This window comes from Phyllostomus discolor, chromosome 2 (genome assembly GCF_004126475.2).
Source record: "Phyllostomus discolor isolate MPI-MPIP mPhyDis1 chromosome 2, mPhyDis1.pri.v3, whole genome shotgun sequence".
Classification (NCBI taxonomy): domain Eukaryota; kingdom Metazoa; phylum Chordata; class Mammalia; order Chiroptera; family Phyllostomidae; genus Phyllostomus; species Phyllostomus discolor.
Genome location: NC_040904.2, coordinates 85,959,711 through 85,965,522, shown reverse-complemented (window position 1 = coordinate 85,965,522; position 5,812 = coordinate 85,959,711). Strand labels below are relative to the sequence as shown.

Genomic DNA, 5,812 nt, shown 5'->3' with positions numbered 1-5,812 from the left:
AATTTGACAAATATTCATTTGAAAGTCTCCACTATGTGCCAGTCCGGGTGCCATCAAGAGATCCTGGGAATGTGATAATGCGGTTCAAACTCTCCTGGTTCTTTCCCAGATAGACACTATACAGATAGTCATGCTGGTGAATATCTGTAACAAACTGATGCAAGTTTTGAGAAGAAATATACTTCTAGCTTAAAGGTGTGTGAACTAAGCAGCTTTCCAAAGGTGGCTCAATTAGCCAGATGGGAATGTCGGCCTGACACATCCTTTATCCCTCTTCCACGAGAAGGCGCAGTGATTGGATCATGGACCACTGCCTGGCCTTCTAACCTTCTCCCTTCATGTCAGAAATACACTGGGCTTCAGGGCTGCATGGCAGCAGCAACAGCTTCAGAACTACACTGAGCAGGTATACAAACATGCCTCGGAGAGCCCCCAGGGAGAGCCAAAGCTGTGCATAGGTGAACACTGCCTCCACTCGCCTAGGAAGCCAGAGGCCCGCTTCGTGAGGCACTGAAACCCACAGTTGAAGGCTTTAAAAAGCAGATCCTATCTCTTTAAGACAGTGATTTTGTTTTCTTTGGATAAACACTCAGAAGCAGGATTGCTGGATGAGACGGTAGTTCTACTTAATTTCTTTTTTTTTTTTACTGTTTATAAACATTTGGAATTTTATTTAAAAAAAACACAAAAACATCACAACCATGAACATTGTTACAGTTAGTTAAAGGCCCTCTTGGTTCTCCACAATGATACTGAGCATGCTCACAAGGGGTTCCATTGTTTAGTCTTAGTTAAACAACCATCTTTAGAACGAAAAAAAAAAACTCAGCACACTACCATTTAACTTGTTTTAATGTTTCTTCACAAATGGTGAAAAATGCTAAAGTACAGATAAGGAATAATCATAACGTAAACAACATTATAAATATAGAATTATAAATTTAAAACATTTTCTGCTTTAAAAAATAAATCTGGTAGTCAATGCAGCTGTGGCGTCTCTGCATCTAGTAGGGCCCGTCTCAGCGCTGCTGATGGTGTTCACCTTTACCCATTTTCCCAGGTCCTCCACCCTCCTCTTCTTCCTCCCATCTGTTCTATCAAAGGTCCAGGAGGACCTCCAGGGCCACCTCGTCTTCCTCCACCAAAGCCACCTTGGTCCATGCCCCAGCCACCACAGAAGCCACCTCTGTCTCCACCACGACCACCTCTGAACATGCCACCAGGAATACCGTGGTCCCTGAGGCCACCTCTTCCTACCCACATGCCACCAGGGACGCCTCTGCCATAGTCACCACCTGGAGGTGGGAAGGGTGGTGGGGGGAAGGCTTCAGGCTTCAAGGCCTTACACTGGCTGCATTTTGTTCTCCAGGCAAAGTTGTGGTTTCCACACCCCAGACTGGTGCTGGACATTTCCACACCCCAGTCTTCTGCTCGGTGCTGGACATTTCCTCCTCCAGGTGGGTTCCCTCGGGAACCCCAGGGGTCCTCTTGGGGGAAAGCCTCCTCTATCTCTGATCCGCCATGGCTTCCCATGTGACCCATGGGTCCCCCAGGACCTCCAGGGCCCCCTGGATCTCCACAGAGTGGTGGCGGCATCCCCTTGCCCTCTCTGGGCAGCATACCCCTCCGCATGCTGCTCATCAGAGGTTTCTTCCGAGCAACAGAAACTAAGTTTGCTTCCTTGGAATCTTTCCCATCAAACCATTCCAGGGCAGCCTTGGCAGTTGATGGATCTTCACAGGACACTGTAGCATCACCTTTGGACTTTCCCGTTTCCTTGTCCAAGTAGATATGGGCTAGGGGTCACCCGGTTCTCTTGTTCATCTTAACAACTGCACTCCTGGAAGAAGTCTGCCAGATCATCTAGAGTCACATTGGCATTTAGTCCTTGTACATAAACTGCACTGTGGTCAGAATCTTCATCTGGATAAACAGGTGGGCCTAGATCAAAATCTGGTCCTTTGTCCATGGGCCCACCAGGCTTATTGAAGCCACCTCGCTCTCCAGCACTGCCCATATCACCACGCCCTCCTCCCCGCCCACCTCTGCTCACACCTCCACTATCAATTCACCTCTTCCCCTGCCGTGGTTGTCAGGGCCACTCATGCTCCACTTCTCTCTTGGTCTGGAAAATCCTCCAGACTCCTGCCCATAAACACCCATGCCACTGGTGTGGTCCTGTCAGAATGAACTCTGCTGCCAGCGGCTGCTGCTCTGTTGGATGTAACAACTTGGAGCCTGGCTGTAGGATCTGGTTTGGCTGGGGTAACTAGTGGGCAGGTGCTGCTCATAGCTACTTTGCTGTCCACAGCTACTCTGCTGTCCATAGCTGCTCAGCTGCCCATAGGTGTTCTGCTGAGAGTAACTGCTCTGATTATAACTAGTCAGCTGTGTAGAGGAATAGCTGGTGGGTGGATAGGATGGCGGCGTTGTGACTGGCTGCACTGGGTAGCTCCCGGGTACCTGGGGATAACTGTAGTTACTCTGTTCATATCCCAGGTTGGGCTGGTTGTAACCCCCCCATACTAGATTAAGTCTGACTAGTCTCAGCAGGTTTGTTACCATCCTGTCATATTGCAGGTGCCGTGGCTTCCGGCTGTTGCCCACAGGCTGGGTAAGCAGGCTGAGTGACATATGCAGACTGAGCTGCATAGGAGGCCTCGATGGTAGTGATGGTAGCAGTGGTGGTATCATAAGCACCAGTGCCATACCTCTGGACAGGCTGCCCCCTGGGGGCAGTTGGAGCAGTATAGCCTGTGGGAGGCTGTCCATAAGAAGTCTCATAGGCTATCTGCCCATCCATAGGTAGCAGTGGTCTGAGCCTGGGTATAGCTTGCATCAGTGGGCTGTCCATAGGTTCCATAACTTTGTTGCCCATATTCCTGGGTGGTCTGTGCATATCCTTGAGTGGGCTGGGTGGTATGAGCACTGTAGCCCTGCTGGGCTGCAGCTTGGCTGTAGGTACTATAATCTGTGGACACCATTTTCTCTCCCTCCTTTTAATTTCTTGAGGAAACTGCAAGCTGTTTTTCATACTGGTTACACCAGATTACATTCCTACTAACAGTGCACTTATCCCTTTTCCTCACATCCTTCTCAACTCTTATTTTTTTTCTTTCTGATAATAGTTATTCTAGCAGATATGATGTCTCATTGTGGTTTTGATTTGTTCCCTGACAATTTGTGATGTTGAGGCCCTTTCCATATACCTGTTGGTCATTTGTGCATCTTCTTTGGAAAGATGTCTAATCTGGCCCTTTGCTCATTTTTATTTTGGGTTTTATTTTTGTTTTGTTTTGTTTTGCTATTCAATTACACGAATTCTTTCTTTATTTTGTATATTGGTCCTTATTGGACATGTGCTTTGCAAATATTTTCTCCCATTTGGTAGATTGCTTCTTCATTTTGACAATTTTCTTAGTTGTGCAAAAGCTTTTCATGTTGATTTTACTTTTGTTGCCTTTGCTTTTGGTGTCAAATCCAAAAAAATTTATTGCCAAGGCCAATGACAAGGACCTTACCATGTTATGCTTTCCTTTAAAAGTTTTACAGGTTTGAGTCTTCAAGTCTTTAATCCATTTTGAGTTGACTTTTGGATGGATATTATGTAAGATGGGGGTCTTTTGAGTGTGGATATCTGGTTTTATCATCAGTGTTTATGAAGAAACTATCTTTTTTCCTTTGTGTTTTCTTAGTGTCTTTGTCAATAATTAATTGATCATATATGCCTGGGTTTTTATCTAGGCTCTGTTTTGTTCCGCTGATCTATGCATCTGTTTTTATGCCAGCTTCATACTGTTTTCATTACTATAGTTTTGTAATATAGTTTGAAATCAGAAAGTGTGATGTCTCCAGCTTTGATCTTTCTCAAGATTGCTTTGGCTATGTAGAGTCTTATGGGTTCCATTCCAATTTTAGGAATGTTTTCTATACTTCTGTGAAAAATGCCATTGGAATTTTGATAGGTATTCCACTGACTCTATTGCTACTTTAGGTAGCATGAACATTTAAATAGTGTTAATCCTCTCAATCCATGAGCACATAATATCTTTCATGCCTTCATCATTTTACTTTCATCAGTGTTTTATAGTTTTATGTATATTGATCTTCTACCTCCTTGGTCAAATTTATTCCTAAATATTTTTATACTATTGTAAATGGGATTGTTTTCTTAATCTCTTTTTCTAAAAGTAATTATTGACACATAAAAACACAACTGATTTTTTGTATTGATTTTTGCACCTTGCAACTTTAATGTATTTGTTTATTAGTTCTAAAAGTGTTTTTGGTTGAGTCTTTAGTGTTTTCTATATATAATATTATGTCACCTGCAAACAGATAATTTTACTTTTGATTTTCCAATTTGGATGTCTTTTATTTCTTTTTCTTGCCTAAATGCTATGGCTAGGACTTCCAGTACTGTGTTGAATAAACATGGCAACAGTAGCCATTTTTGTCTTGCTCCTGATCTTAGAGAAAGAGCTTTCAGCTTTTCTCTGAAAGATTGGAGTATAACCTTATCTGTGAGATTATCATATATGTCCTTTATTATGTTGAGGTACATTCCATCTATACCTATATCTATATCCTATCCATTTATATTTGTTAGGGGATTTTGTCATGACTTTATGCTCAATTTTTTCAAATGCTTTTTTATGCATCTGTTGAAATGATTATTTGATTTTTATCCATCATTTTGTTTTTGGGGTATATCACATTTATTAATTTGCATATGCTGACCCATCATTGCATCCCAGGGATAAATCTCACATAATTATGGAGTATTCACTTTTTAATTTTTTGTTGAGAATATTTTTTTAATCTATGATCCCCAGTGATATTGTCTTATAATTTTCTTTCCTTGTAGTATATTTGTCTGGCTTTTCAATTATTTATTTTTTTATTTTTTGGCTTTGGTATCATGGTAATTCTGGACTCATGAAGTGAGTTAGCTAGTGTCCCCTCCTTTTCTATTTTTTGGAAGAATTTCAGAAGGATTGATATTAATTCCTTCTGAAATATTTTGTAAAATTCACTAGTGAAGCTTTCTGGTACTGGACTTTTGTTTGTTGGGAGGTTTCCGATTACAGACTCAATCTCCTTACTAGTCATTGATCCATTCAAATTTTTATTCCTTCATGATTTAGTCTCAGTAGCTTATATGTTTCTATGAATTTCACAATTTCATCTACATCATCTAATTTTTGGCATGTAATTATAGTACAATAGATTTCTATGATCCTAAGTACTTCTTGTTAGCAGTTACAACTCTTTCATTTTTGATATTTGTTTTCTCTCTTTTTTTTTAGTCTAGCTAAACCTTTGTCAATTTTGTTTATTTTTTTTAAATAGCTTTTGGTTTCAGTGATGTTTTCTATTGTGTTTCTAGTCTCATTTACTTCTACTCTGATCTTTGTTATTTCCTTCCTTCATTCTACCAACTTTGGGCTTAATTTGTTCTTTTTCTGGTTTCTTGAGGTTAAAAGTTAGGTTAGGAACTTTTTTTAATGTAAGCATTTATTACTCTAAACTTTTCATGCCACTTTTGCTGCATCCCATAAATTTAGTATGTTGCTTCCCTTTTTATTTAGCTCAATGTATTTTTTGATTCCCTTTTGATTTCTTCCTTGACCAAATGGTTGTTCAGGAGCATGTTCTTCATCTCTACATATTTATGAATTTTCCAGTTTTCTCTTGTAATTGATTTCTAGTTTATACCCATTGTGGTAGGGAAAGATGCTTGATATAATTTTATTCTTAAATTTCTAAGACTTGTTTTGTAGCCTGCTTTATAATCCTGAGTTCTATGATC

At 40.7% G+C, this 5,812-nt stretch overlaps 1 pseudogene; it reads right to left on the bottom strand.

Moving 5' to 3' along the window:
* Positions 1–1,004: 1,004 nt before the first annotated feature.
* Positions 1,005–3,003, bottom strand: LOC114490906 (annotated as a pseudogene).
* Between the last annotated feature and the right edge of the window lie 2,809 nt (positions 3,004–5,812).